A 16785-nucleotide genomic window follows, 5' to 3' on the forward strand; every position below is an offset into this window, starting at 1 on the left:
TAGGATTGCTGAGTCAAATGGTATTTCTGTTTTAAGTTCTTTGAGAAATCGCCACACTGCTTTTCACTGTGGCTGAACTAATTTACATTCCTGCCAGCGGTGTATAAACAGTCCCCTTTCTCTGCTGCCTTGCCGGCATGAATCTGTTGTTTTTTGACTTTTAAGTAATAGGCATTCTCAGTGGTATGAGATGGTATCTTATTGCAGTTTTGATTTGCATTTCTCTAACGATTAGTGATATTGAGCATTTTTTTTTTTTTTTTTTTTGAGATAGAGTCTCGTTCTGTTGCCCAGGCTGGTGTGCAGTGGTGTGATCTCGGCTTACTGCAAACTTCATCTCCTGGATCCAAGCTATTCCTTTGCCTCAGCCTCCCGAGTAGCTGGGATTACAGGTGCTCACCACCACGCCCAGCTAATTTTCATATTTTTAGTAGGGGTGGTGTTTCACCATGCTGCCCAGGCTGGTCTTGAACTCCTGACCTCAAGTGATTTGCCCGCCTTGGCCTCCCAAAGTGCTGGGATTACAGGCATGAGCCACTGAGCCCTGCCTGGGCATTCTTTATATGTTTGTTTGTCATATGTGTGTCTTCTTTTGAAAAGTGTCTGTTCACGTACTTTGACCACTTGTTAATAGGCTTATTTCCTTTCTGCTTGTTAATTTTCTTAAGTTCCCTATAGATTCTGGGTATTAAACCTTTGTCAGATGTGTAGTTTGCAAATATATTCTTCATTCTTTAGGTTGTCTGTTTACTCTGTTTATAGAAACACTACTTACTTAAGAAAGAATGTCATGTCTTGCTAAGTGTTTTTGTTACACATAGATATATATGTAGATATAGGCGTATATATATAGCAAAGAAAAATACTTGGTTTTGTAAGGGAACAAGCAGTTTTTATACATTTAAGTTCTTTTTCTTTTCCTCACGAACACAAGCCTATAGTATATGCTATATTATAATTCATCCCTCAACTCCCACCTGGAACCTGGCCAACTTATTTTAGACTACAGTCAAGTTTCCGCATGTCAGTATGTACAGATTCACCTTTCTACCAACTCTATAGAATTCCTTATTTTAACCTGTTGCCAATTCATAGACTTGAAAATGTTTGCATTTTTTAGTATTATAATTTTTTTAGTGTTATAAATTATGCAGAAAAGGATATCTGCAACCAGGTGTAGCAGGTAGATCATGACTGATTGACCAGTATTACAAAGGTCAGTCCACTTGCCTCAAAGGGGGATAACTGTGTGGTATAATTCATCCTTTGAAGCTCCCCATGGGCTCAGGCTGAAGCTGACTCCTTTTCAGACCACTCTCCTCCCCCTTATTTTAAAAAATAATGCTTCTCTACCTTCCTTTTTCCCTTGAGCACCTACTCAATAATTCACATGTCCCCAGATTCCTGTCTCAGACTCTGTTTTTGAAGAACCTAACCTAAAACGGGGCAGTGATATAAATGCATGAGCTCAGAGAAACGTCTGACATAAACATCAGGAAACATTTATTTTTGTGTGGAAAATATAAAGTGGTGTACTTGTATGACAAAATAGAATATTTCAGTCAGTGCTGACTTAATTATCCAGCCTCATTAAAAACCAGAAATAGATTAGTGTGTAAAAAGCCATGACAGGACGTCATATTGGGGTTACATAAGGCCCAAATCGGCCTAATATTTGCAGGATGGTAGAGAAAGAGTCGTTTGATATTCGGAGATCTTATCTAGGCTTTAAATAGCAGTCAGGAGGGCAGCCTGCCCAGGAAGACATCAGTAGCCACAGATCTGCTGTGTACTCTGCACTCTGGAACTTTTCTGTATCTTGAAGACAAAAAATTTTACAGATCTCATATCTAGTCTTTTTTATAGTTGTCATAATATTCCTGGATATTTTTGTGCATGGCATGCTTTCTGCATGTGTAGTTGATATGAGGCCAGGATGAGAATTATCTTCTTTCACAAGTACTGGTTGAAAACCTTGCTCTCTATAAAGAAGTTCCAAACTATAGACTTGAATACAGTATTATAAGTTGTACAGTATACCATATTATTATGATTCTGGATGTACCACTTCCAATTTTGAGTGGAGAAATTTATTCATTTTTCACTTGCTTAAAAAATATATATATTTTTAAACGGAGTCTTGCTCTGTTGCCCAGGCTGGAGTGCAGTGGAGCTATCTCGGCTCACTGCAACCTCCAGCCTTCCGGGTTCGAGCAGTTCTCTACCTCAGCCTCCTGAGTAGTTGGGATTACATGCGTGTGCCATCATGCCCGGCTAATTTTTGTATTTTTTAGTAAAGACGGGGTTTCACCATCTTGGCCAGGCTGATCTTGAACTCCTGACCTCATGATCCACCCGCCTTGGCCTCCCAAAGTGCTGGGATTATAGGCGTGAGCCACCACTCTAGCCTTAAAAAAGATTTTAAATTATGAAATACTTAAAGATTCACAGGAAGTTACATGAAAATGTACAGGAAGCTCCCATGCAAATGTTCACCTAGCCTCCTTTAATGTTAACATCTTGCATAACCATAATATAATATCAAAACAAGGACATTAACATTGATAAAAGCCACAGAGCTTATTCAGGTCTCAACAGTTACATGTGCACCCACTAGTATATGTGTGTGTGTATAGTTCTATACAATTTTATCACATATGTGGCTTCATGTAACTACCACCACGATCAAGAGATGGAACTTTACTGTTACCATAGGACCCCTTGGTTTACTCTTTTATAGCCATACCTGCTTCCTGTTCCACCCACCCCCATCCCCAACACCTGGTAACCACTAGTCTGCTCTCCATCTCCATAATGTCATTATTTCAAAAATGTTATATAAATGGAATCAGATAGCATCTAGGCTTCTTAGATTGCTTTTTTAAAACACGGCACAATGCCCTTAAGATCCATCCAAGTTGTTGCATTATCAATAGTTTGTCTAATATGTGCGTAGTATTCCACTGTATGGCGATTCCTCAGTTTATTTAACTATTTACCTTTGTGTAGTTTCTAGTTTTTCCATTATGAATAAAGCTGCTATGAACATTCTTGTACAAACTTCTGCATGAATGAAAGTTTTCATTTCTCTAGGATATATGCTCAAGGGTTCAATTGCTGGGTTGTATGGTTAGTCTGATCTTAGTTTTAAAAGGAATGGTGAAACTATTTGCCAGAGTGGTTGAATCATTTTACATTCCCACCAGCAAGGTATAAATGACACTATTTCTCTGCCTTCTTGCCAGCGTTTGGTATTGTCACTATTTTTACTTACACATTTTGATAGGTGTGTATTGATAGCTCATTATAGTTCTAATTTGCATTCACGTAATGGCTAATGACAGTGAACATTTTTTTTCATGTGTTTATTTGCCAGCAATAAGTATACACATTTGGTGAAATAGCTCTTCGTTTTTTCCTCTATTTTCTAATTGGATTGATTGGGTGGACTATTTCTTCATTTTTCCCCCCATTTTCTAATTGGATCATCTGTTTCCTGTTGAATGTTAAGATTTCCTATATGGAATGCTTGTATATTGTTTGTTGGTGGGAGTGTAAATTAGTTCAACCATTGTGAAAGTGCAGCGATCCCTAAAAGAACTAAAAACAGAAATACCATTCAACCCAGCAATTCCATTATGGGGTGCATACCCAAAGGAATATAAATTGTTCTATCATAAAGACACATGCATGCATATGTTTATTGCAATACTATGGTATCAACCTAAATGTCCATCAGTGATAGACAGGATAAAGAAAATATGGTACATATATACTGTGGAATACCATGCAGTCATAAGAAGATAGAGATTATGTTCTTTTCAGGAACATGGATGGAGCTGGAAGACATTATCCTTAGTAAACTAATGTAGGAACAGAAAACAAAATACCGCATGTTGTCACTCATAGGAGGGAGGTAAATGATGAGAAGACATGGACACAGAGGGGACCACACACACTGGGGCCTACTGGAGGGTAGAGAGGGAAGGAGGAAGAGGTTCAGGAAAAATAACCAATGGTTACTAACAGATTAATAACTGGGCGATGAAATAATCTGTATAACAAGCCCCCATGTCACAAGTTTATCTGTATGATAAACCCGCACATGTACCCCTGAACTTAAAAGCTAAAAAAGAGTTTCTTGTGTATTTGAAATACAAGTCTTTGTTAGTTACAGAATATAAAAATATTTTCTTCCAGAATGTAGTTTGTCTTTTTATCCTCCTAATAGGGTCTTTCACGAAACAAACATTTTAAATTATAATGAGGTCCAACTTATAAATTTTTCTTTTCGCTTACCTTTTATTCAACAAATAATTATTGAATATCAACAATTTATCAAGACACTGTTCCAGGCACCCTGTAGAGATCACAGATGTGACATAGCTTTAACTTCAAGGTACTTTGAGTGTAGTAGGGGAGACTGGAGATCTATGCAAATAACTAATACTGCATAGTAAGTGCTAAGCGACATGGAAGAGGTCGAGATACATTTTTGGTTAATAAGGAGGTAGTGAGTGAAAGTTTTATTTCACCATTTTTATGCCAGAAATGTCACAAAATAGCATACAATCTTCTTTTATAAACTCATTTTCCAGGTTGAAAATGATAGTTTTAAAATAAGTAACATATAATAAATCTCATGTGCAAAATGATTCCACATACATTGTATCAATCAATAACAATCTTATGGGGTGGTAGAGAGGATTAAAACATATTTCGTATTTGGAAAAATCTTGGGCTCAGCTAAGTCACTTGCCCAAAGTCATGCAGCCAGGAAGTGGTGAGCTCAGACTGGTACCTCAGTCTTATGCCTACTGTTCTTTCAATTCTACCCAGAATCCTCCTGAGACATGTCCTTTTCTTGCTAGTATAAACTCATTAATCTTCTGGCTAAGAAATGAACCCTCTGATTCGAATTTTAAAAGAAGATGGGGTACAAGTTCCTTGTGCACACAAATGTCAAAGAGCTCTTATTGATAAAGGAAGAATCCATTAAAACTCTTACAGTGGTCACGGTCATGCAGAAATGGAAAAACAAGCACTATGTGTGAGTCATGAGGTGATGCTATGGCTGGATTCAACGACATTTCACTGGCTGACTGCTCAGGACGGGGGAATTGAGAACATGGTATTTTAGGTCATCTTGTGCCAGGCACACTGTTACCCAAAATCATCTTCAGATGCCAGACCTTTCACAGGGAACATTAAAAAGCAGTCAGTATTAGCTCTGGTGACGAATGAAAGGTGGGCCTGTTTCGAACCCAAAGGACTACCTACCAATAGGAAACTGGGGCTCTTCTTCATTCCTCTGTCTCTGGATTTCCAGCTGTACTTTCTTCCTGCCTTATTTGTGACTTTGCTCAACTCACTTAACTATTCTGCATTTGTTTGTCCTTCTTTTAAAGTGTCTATAACTTAGGTAAGATGTTAGGACTTCGATTCTGAGTGTCTGTAAAGAAGTGGATTTACTGATTAAGTCAGCTTTGCAAACATCTGCATAATGCCAGATGAACTTTGAACCCAGCCCCCAGTCATGTCATGTTGGGGCCCATGTGGAAAGTAACCCTCTGACATTCTACATTCAAACATTTATCCTGTTGGCCTGGCATCCAGGTGAAAAAGCTGAAATCTTCACTGGATCTGGACAGAAATGAATTCCAGCATTTACATGTGGCTTACCATGTATCGGTCAGGAGGCACGTGTAGGAAAGTGTGTGAGCTGTGGCAAACTTTTCAGCTGAGTTACCCCAACCACTGTGTCCATCTTTACCGTCTTTGCTACTCAGAAACATAACACCCCAGTCTTTACGCTTCTCAAGGGCTGGACTTATGATTAGAGCAAGACAAATGGGTTTTCCTGGGCAACTTGATGTGCACTGTAGAAGGGAAGATTTGCCTCATTCTTAGGCCCTGGCAACTGAGTAGGAGATAATTCTGGAGCTGGCACATGCCACCACATGAAGTAAGTCAGCTTAATAATGAAACCCAAGGTGGAAAGCAGAGAGGAGTGGTGGAGAGAGAGGGAAAGAGAGAGAGCAAACAAGCTAGAGAGACGCTGAGACTGTAGTTCTACTTCTACTGACATCACCTGAACCCCTGAATCCAGAGATACCTGACATTAGACGGACATCTAGACTTTGCATTTAAATGAGGTTATGTGTTTCTTTTCATGCCTAAGTCTTTTAGGGTTGGGTTTCTGCCATTTGCAACCAAGAGTTCTTGAGACCTCTTAAATAAGTTATAATAAATCCTATTCAGTAGAATATCATATAGCTGGGGAAAAAAAGGAAGGTGGGAAGGAAGAAGGAAGGGAGGGAGTAAGGAAGGATGGAGGGAGGGAGAGAGGGAAGGAAGGGAGGGATGGAGGAAAGAAGGAAGGAAGAAAGAAAGGAAAGAAGGAAGGAAGGAAGGGAGGGAGGGAGGGAGGGAGGGAGGGGAGCTCCCTGTAATGACAGGGAATGATTATATGATACATTGTTTAAGGGAAAGGCCAATTGATTTGTTACTATAATTTGCACTTGTTGTTTGCAACAATTCAGAACAATAAACATCATTTAACATAAGTTTATTTTGTCTGTGCAGGGGAATTATCAACTCCTGAACATTCTTTTATTTTTTTTCTCCCCTCCATAGCAATCAACAGGCTCACAGTACTGTTTTTTTTTTTTTTTTTTTTTTTTTTTTTTTAATTGGACACCGCTCCCTGAGGTAAATTATACTGAAAACCTAGTTTCAAACAAACATTTTTATGAAATTTGTCACAGGCAGGACTTAGTTTCACAATTAAGAACCTATTGGTGTGACAAAAGTAAACCAAAAAATGGGCAAAGGATATGCATATAGAGCTTAAAAGGAAAGACAAGCGGCACACGAAAGGCGTGCCTGTTTCTAACCCACAAGACTGCCTTCCAAGAGGAAATGGGGCTCCTCATTCCTCTGTCTCTGGATTTCCATGAGACTGCCTCACTTTTCATAAGATAAATGCAAGTCAAGCTACTGAGGCCATTTTTCATAATTGGCAAAGATCTGCAAGGTGGATAACATACCACGTGAAGGAGTGTGTCAGTGAATCAGAAAAGGGTCCGTCAGGTACAACTAGGAAAACAGAAACCACTTGGAATATTTAAAATGGGGGGAATTTAAAACATAGAGTTGGTGACACAGAGGATGTGAGAGGCTGAAAGACTCCCAGGAAACAGTGAGACCACCAAAGTTTTGCAACTGTAGGATATCCTGTTACTTCCAGGCCCATGGGACAAGAGGGGGAGGTGTTGCCAGAACCCAGAGAGCTGGGCACCTAGGGAGCCTGTCCAACAGACTTGGGATCACCCAGGAGGAGCAGCTGCTGCTCTATACACCCTTCTATTCCCACCACCCAGGCAGAAAAGTTAGAATGGGAAATACCCTGGCTTCTCCCCTTCTCCCTCTTATTCTCCTACTGCTGAGTGCCATCGGCCAGTTGATAGGGGAGTCCGGGAAATGAAGCCCCCATGAAGCAAGGGTCGGAAAGTCTAGGAATGGATGTGAGGGCTAACAGGCTCAGAACCATCAGAGGGATGGGTGTGTGAAATACGCAAACACATACCTTGTGTAAGATCATGAGTTTATATCTCTATGAAGGGCATTTGACATTATCCAAATTATAAACGCACATCACCTTTGAGACCACGATCCAATTGCTCGAATTTATTCTTTCCTAAAGGTTTTGTTTTGTTTTTGTTTGTTTTTGTTTTCCTGCTGTGGACTGATCAGCAAACAAGCCGTTTATTTCTACTGCGCAAATTTACAAGGAGAGAACAGCCTCAACCCACCGGCTTGAGAGCATTTCCAGGGATTTGGAAATGGGCAGCGCAACTCCACAAATGCTTCATTTTCATGGAGCGACTTCCACCCTGCAGCTAAAATGGACAATGTGTTTTCACAGCGGAGTTGCTGGGTCGATTCCGGGCTTGATGGACGCAAACGCGCAGTGAAGTCCCAGCATGGCGTGGAACCTTTCAACCCCCAGTCCTTCTTCCAGGACCGGGAACTCCCGGCCCGAGCCCGAGCGCGCTCCTCACTTGCTTGGGGCGTTCTCCTGGCAGCACGGGCTCCGAACCCGCGGCTCCGCAGCGGTGGGGGGTGTGGGGGGTCTGGGAGGCTCGGGCGGGCGCGCAGCAGCCTGGACAGCTCCCCGAGCGCCAACCCTTCCTGCGTGTTGAATGAATGAATGAGCGTCGCCCGCGTAGTAAACTCGTGGGAGAATGAAAGCACCGCAGACCGGGGCGCCGCGGCGACTTTAACCGCCCAGGGACGGTGCGGTGGGAAGAGCTGTGGTGGAGGCGCCGCACCGGGGCTGGAGTCGGGAGGACCCGGATCCTGGCGACCCGTCACTCTGCGGTCACGGAGGGTCCGGGCCCAGCACTCAAGCCGGGGACAGAAGCCTGACAGACTCGGGCAGGACCTGGAGTCGCACCTGGGGGTCCAGAACCGCGGCCCCAACACCGCACTGCGCCGCAGGGAAGGGCCCCGGCAGGGCGCGGGCCCCCGCCCCGCGCGCGCAGCCCCGCCCGCCTCCTCCCGTGCGCCCCGCCCCCCGCGCGTGCCGCCCGCGCGCCCGAGGTGCTCCCTCGGGAGGAACCGGCCCGCCCGGCCCCCGGCCCCGGCGCACGCGCGCTCGCCCCGCACGCGCCCCCGCCCCGCCCCCGCCGACCCCGCCCCGGGCGCCGCTGATTGGCTGTCGGCGGAGCCCGCGGGTGGCGGCGGCGGCGGCTGAGGCGCGGCTGAGGCCCGGCTGGCCCTGGCGCCTCCCTGTCAGCCGCCGCCGCCGCCGCCGCCGCGCTCCCGCCTCCTGTCGGTGGGTTCTCGGCTCCCGCTGCGCTGCGGTTCTGGCAGCCGAGCCCCCGCGGTGCTGCAGCCCGGCCTGAGCGCGCAGACCGACCCGCGCGCCTTCCTCGCCGCCCGCAGCCTCCGGTCCACGCGCCGCGCTGCGGCAGGTGCCCGGGCGTCCTGAGGCGCGGTGGCCCGAGCCCGGCCGCCATCGAGGACCCGGCGCGGACCTGCTGGAGGCCGGCCACCCCGCGTGAGTACCGTCCGCCGCCCCCCGCTCCCCGCGGGCCGCTTTGCGCCACTCCCCCCGCCACGGTGCGGCAACTTCGGGGGTGGGTGTGTGAGGCTGTGGAGGCGTCGCTCAGGCTCCCCCGCACCCTGCGCGTCCGGAGCCGGGAACGCGAGGCGCGGACGGTCCGCCTCTGCGGGGGGCGGGGGTCCTGGAACTTGCTTCGGGATCCCGGCGGACTCACAACCGCCTCTTTCTCTCGCTGCCGGGGCGGGAGCTCGCCTCCGTTTCCCTCGCGTTTCCCGGTCGCGGCTGGCCACGTAGCGCTTGGACTGCGGCTCACCGCGAACCCACTGCGCTGCGGGCGCGCGGGCGGGAGCCTCAAACCACCCGGGGAGCGCCCCGCGGCAGCCAGCGCGGCGGACCCGACTCCTAATTTCTTCCAAACTCTTAATTTCCGTGAAACGGGGCTAATCAGGGACTCGCTCAAGGTCACGCTGCGCTCACAGTTAGAACCCAGGTGGATTGCGCCTGGCCCCCGCCCGCGGGCTGCCTGGGAGGGGCGCGCTGTCGGCCGGGAGGCCACTTCAGCTTCATCCCGGGTTCCTCCTCGTGCTCCGTTTCCCCCGCAGTCGCCAGACTGGAAGACACAGGGAGCCAGTCCCAGGGGGGTCTACGTAGACTTGGAGGTAACGACGGGGGATCTTCCTCATGGGCGCGTGGAGCGGAAAGATTCCGTGGGAGAACCCCAAGACCTGCGGCGTTTTGGAGCCCTTGCTCCCCTTCTTGTTCCTTAATTTACGGACGTCTCGGAAGGGTAGGGGAATTTGTTCTTAGATCCGTCCTGCTCCTCCTCTTTTTCCGAATAAGCGCCGTACCCGAGAATAAGTACGTATCCCAAAACTCTTAAATGCACACATCGGTTTGGGCCTAGGGACTTCCTAAGAGAAGCTAGTAAGCTGTGGGCTTGGTTCGCTAGCGTTGGCTCCTGTTTGCTCCTAGAAGATGCTTTGAGTCTGGCTTCATTTCCATGCTCTCCATCTCCCCGACCATGATCTCCATTTCTTGATTTTCCTGACACTTTCTCAGGGGAGGAAGACTGAGACTGGGCTGGCCAGTCTCGGGGAGGTTAATGATGTCGGATGTCATTCTTTTACTCCAGGTCCTTTGAGGCAGCTCCGGTGGGGCTGCCTGTGGTGCTGTGGGCGCTTCTCAGAGCTCTGGGCTGGGGAGAGGGTCGCCTAGCCTCTCTTGCCATTATGTCCTTGTCCCTTCGACTCAGCCTCCCCCACCCCAAGTCTGAAACTCAGCTATGAGATCACTACTTAGTTTTGTGATGACTGACCAGCATCTTTGAACCTGAACTTTTTCATTTATAAAATGGAATAATACCCGCGTTTCAATCTTCCCAAGGAACTTGGAGTTCAGAGGATATGATAAATGTGAAAATGCACTGGGGTTTTATTAAAAAGTCGGAGGAAGATGGTTCAAGGCATCTGGGGCTATGGGTGGAAATGGAAATAATTTAAAATTTTTTACCACAACATCTGGGACCCTATTTGCAGATCTCAAAATCTTCTTTTTAGAGAAATTTAGTTTGCCAAGACTTTGAAGATGGATACTGCTTTCCATCTTCCTGCTCATATTCCTTTGCCTGGCCATGGGCAGCTGCATCTCTCGTAATTACCCACCCCTACCTCCATCTGCGGGCTGCCTCTGTGGGCCAGAAGCTGTATCTGTGGGGACCGTTCCTGGAGAGTAGGGGGAGGCTGTGTGTGTGTGTTGTCTCTGAGGAGTCACAGTGTGTCTCTGTAGAGATGGTGTGTATCTCTTTGTGGCGCGAATCTCTGTGTTGTCTGGGTTTCATTTGTCTGCGTGTATGGTGGGAGAAGGGGGAGTTGTCTGGCTGCAGAATTTGTTCACTTTTGAGAAAGTGAAGGGTTAGCCATACTCAGCTCAGTCATTTAAACTAGCAGCAGTATAGATTATGTCTTGTCTCCTTCCTCCCTGCCCAGAGGGATTCCCGATGGCTAAAAAATATCCCATAGAAAACAAAAACAAGGCTTCCCCCGATTTTACCTTCCAAGTTATTATTGTATATGCCCAGACTCTTGTCTGAAAGGCAAGTTAAAGGGAGATGACTGATCAGAACTTAGTGAATTTAACAGTCTATTGAAGTATAATTCCAGAAAATAGTGAAGTTCTGAAGGATACACTCAATTTCACAAACTGAGCACACCTGTGTAACCAGTGCCCTGATTAAGACCTAGAATATTTCCAATCTTCCCATTACTCCTACAGGCAATATCCTCCAAGGATACTCATCATCCTGCTTAGTTTTATCTGTTATTTTAATTTTTATTACTATTATTGTTTTATCATTTTAGTTCTTAAACTAGAATGAAACTTCTTGATGATTTTCTATCTCCTTTTTAATAAATGCAAACCAAGAGTAGTTATACCTAAGCCAGTACAGACAAATAGAAGGAAGAATTTGGCCTTACAATCTGGGTTGAGAATGAGTTGGTTGTCCCACCACACTCTGATCATTAGTTCTGTGGTGGTGTGACAAACCCCATCCCAGAGGTAACAGGGCTGACATTGGTCAGTGGAGGCTGGTTTGTTCCCACAAGAGCTTTTTCATAGAGTGAATTCAAGTAATGTAAATATGAAATTATGTGATATTAAAATATGAATGAAGAACAGTGAAAGGATACTCATTTGATACATAAAAATGAAATATTTTGAATTCCTCAAAGATAAAAATTTGATGGAGAGTCACAGAATTTCAAAGCTTACTGATTTATGAACTGTTGGTGGTGTTGCCACATGGTGGCGCCAGGTTGGCTGGAGAACTGAAATACCTACCATCTGTTCCCAAGCTCTTGGAAAGGAATCCCAGGAATAAAATCCAACAACTCAGTATCTTCAAACATGACTTCCAACTACTGTTTTCCATATCTGGCAGGTAAATCTGTTATGTGGCCCCTACTGCTAAAGCCATGGGTAGAACTCTATCCCAGCTCTTTATGAAGATGCCCTGTGGAATGGGGGCAGGTGCCTGTTGGAGGGAGCTAGAGATGAGATGGTTGCCTTTCCCTTAGCAAGATGGAGTTAAGGTGGTGTGTCCTTGTGACTTTAAAGAGGGTTAATGGATAAGCAAGCCTAGGTCACCACATCCTATCCCAGAATCTCTTTGGAGGTTTGAGGGAAGGAGTTCTCATTCCGAAGGCTGGTATCTCTTTTCACAAAACCCTGTCCGTGCTGAAACTGGAAAAATACATAGGCCTGGCTGTAGCCACATTATGGTTTGCTGGAAGACATGTCCCAACATCCCACAGAGTGCACCCAAGTTACCTGGGAAATGTGGGAACGTTGTATCCAGATATGGAGAAGGCTAAGTGGACCCAACTGATGCCCTTCTCCCACCCATCACCTTTTGTTTTTATTTTCAGTATAACTGAGATGCTGTTTAGAAGATTATTCATTTGGTGGCTTCCATGCCCATAATCACCAAGAGTGTTAAGTGTTTGCCATGTGCTGGACACGATAACTATATTTTACTCTTCACAATGGGAAGAGGATGTTATTCCCATTCTATAGATAAAGGAACTGTACCTTGAAAGTTACATACTCTAGGTTTACACACTATGCAAGCCAGAGTGAGGGTTAAGAGCCAAGTCCCCGAAACAACTTCCCTAGCTGAGTTGTACTCTTCTTCAGGGGCCAGGAGGTGGAGGAGAGTCTTATATATAATCCTTTTGTCCTCCCTGGCACCTACTCTAGCACTTTACATGTAGCCACTTAAGTGTAAATATGGAATTGCTGAAAACTGAAAATTCTGTTGTAAGCAAGAAGGACAGTGGAAGATGAGAACTTGAGGTCAAGTCCGTGCAACCTGCAATGCTGGGACTCAGTGTGCCTACTAGAGTGTGTAGTTTTATTATGTGTTTATGTGTTTAAAACACCATGTTATGAACACCTGTCTTACCTATTTTTGTGATTTTTTTTCACCTGACATGTTTTGACATGTATTGATAACATATGTTAATTATTGTAAATCTGGTTGTTAATTATTGTAAATCTGGTTGATTCATTTTAGCTTACCATTCCTTTGCAATGCCAGAGTTTATCTACTGATGGATAAAATAGTTTTCTGCCTTTTGCTAATATAAAATATATTCCAAGGAATATCCTCGACAAGATCTTGCAGAAAGGTACAAGAGTGTGTCTTGGGCATATATCCCCAGAAGGTGAATAACTGGGTAGTAGGATATGTATGCTTAAATCAGCATTCATCTGTTACTGTAGCTCTCCTAGGATTGGCAGATCGCCCTCCCACTGCATTGTGTTGGAGTTCTTTCTATTCCCAAATCTTTGGTTGTGACTGTCATTAATCTGTTGTTTTAATTTTGGCTAATCTGAGAAACGTGGAATGTATTTCACTGCTCTTTTACTTTGCATTTCCCTTAGAGATTATCTTAGAAGATTTTTTTTTTTTTTTTTAGACGGAGTTTCGCTCTTGTTACCCAGGCTGGAGGGCAATGGCGCGATCTCGGCTCACCGCAACCTCCGCCTCCTGGGTTCAGGCAATTCTCCTGCCTCAGCCTCCCGAGTAGCTGGGATTACAGGCACGCGCCACCATGCCCAGCTAATTTTTTGTATTTTTAGTAGAGACGGGGTTTCACCATGCTGACCAGGATGGTCTCGATCTCTTGACCTCGTGATCCACCCGCCTCGGCCTCCCAAAGTGCTGGGATTACAGGCGTGAGCCACCGCGCCCGGCCTGAGATTATCTTTTAAATGTAGTTTGGTTTTCAAGTTTTCTTTTCTGTGTATTGCCTCCTTTTTTTTTTTTTTAACTGGCAAAATTTTGTTTTTCATAGTTACGTCTTTGAACTCCTTTGAAATTTATGTATCTATGTTGTTGAGGCAGGGGTATAATTGTTTTCCATATTGAAAACCATTTACCCCATTGTCATTTAATGAGTAGTTTATTATGTTCTCATTTATTTCGTCGCCACCTCTGACATATGCTAATTTCTGTTATATTCTGGGATCTGTCTCTTGACTTACTGTTCATCTTTTTGTGATTCCTGAGCTAATATCATTTCATTTAATTATTAAAGCTTTATAATAAATATTTTCTTCTTACCCTTCTTCCTTAAAACTGTCTTGGCTATTCTTGATGCTTTAGACTTCAACGTGAACTTTAGGATCTATCCCTTCCTGTTATAATTTATGTCAGAAATTCCTGTTATAATTTACATTGAATCTAAAGATTAATTAGAGGAGGCTTTTTATCTTTTTACTATTGATATGTTCCTTTCATGGACATGGCCTATCTCTATACATCATCTTTTAGGTCATTCTACAAGGCTTTGTAATATTCTCCATAAAGGTCTGAAACTTGTATTAGGTACCTTACAGGTTTTTATTGTCATTTTTCAATTAACAGCTCTATTGAGGTATAAATCATGTACTATCCAATTCACCCATTTGAAGTTTACAATTCAGTGTTTTTAGTAAATTCACAGGATGTGCACCCTCAACACAATCTAATTTTAGAATATTTTTGAACGCTGCAAAATAAACCCTGTACCCATTAGCAGTCATTTCTCAATTCTCATCCCTCCACACACCCTGCCACACACCCAGCCCTAGGCAACCTTACCAATCTACTATCTAAGTCTATATATTTGCCCATTCTGGATATTTCATATAAATGGAAGCATACAATAATACTGCAGTTGGCATTTTGTGTCTGGCTTATTTCACTTAGTGTAATGTTTTCAAGGTTATCTATGTTGCAGAATGTATTATTGCTTAATTCCTTTTTACTGGTGTATTTCATCCTATATATATATATCATATCTTAGTATCCCTTCATTAGTCCTCAGAAGTTTTATTGCTCTTGTGAATGGGATTGTCTCTCCTCTAGCTACATTTTTTAAATCGGACATTGCCAGTATATAGTAAGGGGGCTGGTTTTTTGTATTCTAATTTTCTATTTAGCATCTTTGTTGGTTTGTAGATTCTCTGGATATTCTGTAGAAAGCCATAGATATTACAAGTAATGGTGATTTTGTTTCTTCTGTTTTAAAACTGTTCATATATATTTTTTTCTTGGCATATTACACTGCCTAGGCTCACCAGCATGATAAAGAGTAACAGTGGTGATAGCGGACCTCCCAGTCTGGTATCTGATTTGATAATGATTTTAAATATTCACCAAGAGTATGATGGTTGCTTTAGGTTTATGGTAGATATGGTTTAACATGTTAAGACATTTTATGCTTTTGGTATTCTAATAGTGGTTTTTTTTTTTCCCAATTATGCTTATGTTAATTTTTTATCATTTTTTAATATCTTCTTTAAAAAAGTTGAATTATCATTAGCTATAATATCAGTTCATTTTGTTTTCTTCCAAAGTTTATATTATGAGAAAACTATATATATATATTCAAATATAAAATTATATTTTAATATTGAATTTGCTTTTTCAAATTATACTGACACCCCATCCTGAGAGTAAGCCCCTCTTTTAGAGAGGGATTTTTGTTTCTTCTCTTACTTGAGGATCAGTGTCTTGAGGAAAGATCAGACTGGAGTACACAGTAGCAAGATGGCCGTTTAGGAACAGCTCAGGATTGCAACTCCCACTGAAAGCACAGGGGCTGCTGCAGGTGATCCCCAGCCAAGCAGGGCCTGGAGTGGACCTCAGCAGCCCTACAACAGAGGGGCCAGACTGTTAGAAGGAAAACTAAGAAACAGAAATAACTTCATCAACAAGTTGGACGTCCACTCAGAGACCCAATCTGAAAGTTAGCAACTACAAAGACAACAGGTGGATAAATCCACAAAGATGGGAAGACACCAGCGCAAAAAGGATGAAAACACCTGAAACCAGAACACCTCTCCTTCTACAAGGGTTCACAACTCCTCACCAGCAAGGGAACAAGGCTGGATGGAGAAAGAGTGTGATGAATTGACAGAATCAGGCTTCATAAGATGGGTAATAAGAAAATTCTGTGAGCTAAAAGAACGTGTTCTATCCCAGTGTAAAGAAAGGAAGAACCTTAAAAAAAGATCTGACAAAATGCTAACGAGAATAGACAACTTAGAGAGGAATATAAGTGAATTGATGGAGCTGAAAAACACAACACGAGAACTTCGCGAAGCATGCACAAGTTTCAACAGCAGAATTGACCAAGCAGAAGAAAGGATATCAGAGGTCGAAGATCAACTCAATGAAATAAAATGAGAAGGTAAGATTAGAGAAAAAAGGGTAAAAAGGAATGAACAAAGTCTCCAAGAAATGTGGGACTGTGTGAAAAGACCTAATCTACATTTGATAGGTGTACCTGAATGTGATGAAGAGAATGAATCCAAGCTGGAAAATACTCTTCAGGATATTATCCAGGAAAACTTCCCCAACCTAGCAAGGCAGGCAAATATTCAAGTCCAGGAAATACAGAGAATGCCACAAAGATATTCCTCAAGAAGAGCAACCCCAAGGCACATAATCATCAGATTCACCAGGGTTGAAATGAAGGAGAAAATGCTAAGGGCAGCCAGAGAGAAAGATCGGGTTACCCACAAAGGGAAGCCCATCAGACTCACAGCAGATCTCTCAGCAGAAACCCTACAAGCCAGAAGAGAGTGAGGGCCAATATTCAACATCCTTAAAGAAAAGAACTTTCAACCCAGAAGGACATATCCAGCCAAACTAAGCTTCATAAGTG

At 43.7% G+C, this 16785-nt stretch overlaps 1 protein-coding gene across 3 annotated transcripts in view; it reads left to right on the top strand.

Annotated features, from left to right (window-relative positions):
• Window positions 1–8767: 8767 nt before the first annotated feature.
• Window positions 8768–16785, top strand: part of MYRIP (myosin VIIA and Rab interacting protein) — a 425307-nt gene continuing 417289 nt past the window's right edge. For all 3 annotated transcript variants that reach the window (XM_032271158.1, XM_032271182.1, XM_032271174.1), the window contains exon 1: window positions 8768–9064. The gene's annotated coding sequence lies outside the window, so the exon portion shown is untranslated. The remainder of the gene's footprint in view (window positions 9065–16785) is intronic.

This window comes from Sapajus apella, unplaced genomic scaffold (assembly GCF_009761245.1).
Source record: "Sapajus apella isolate SASKATOON/1434 unplaced genomic scaffold, GSC_monkey_1.0 scaffold4, whole genome shotgun sequence".
NCBI lineage: Eukaryota > Metazoa > Chordata > Mammalia > Primates > Cebidae > Sapajus > Sapajus apella.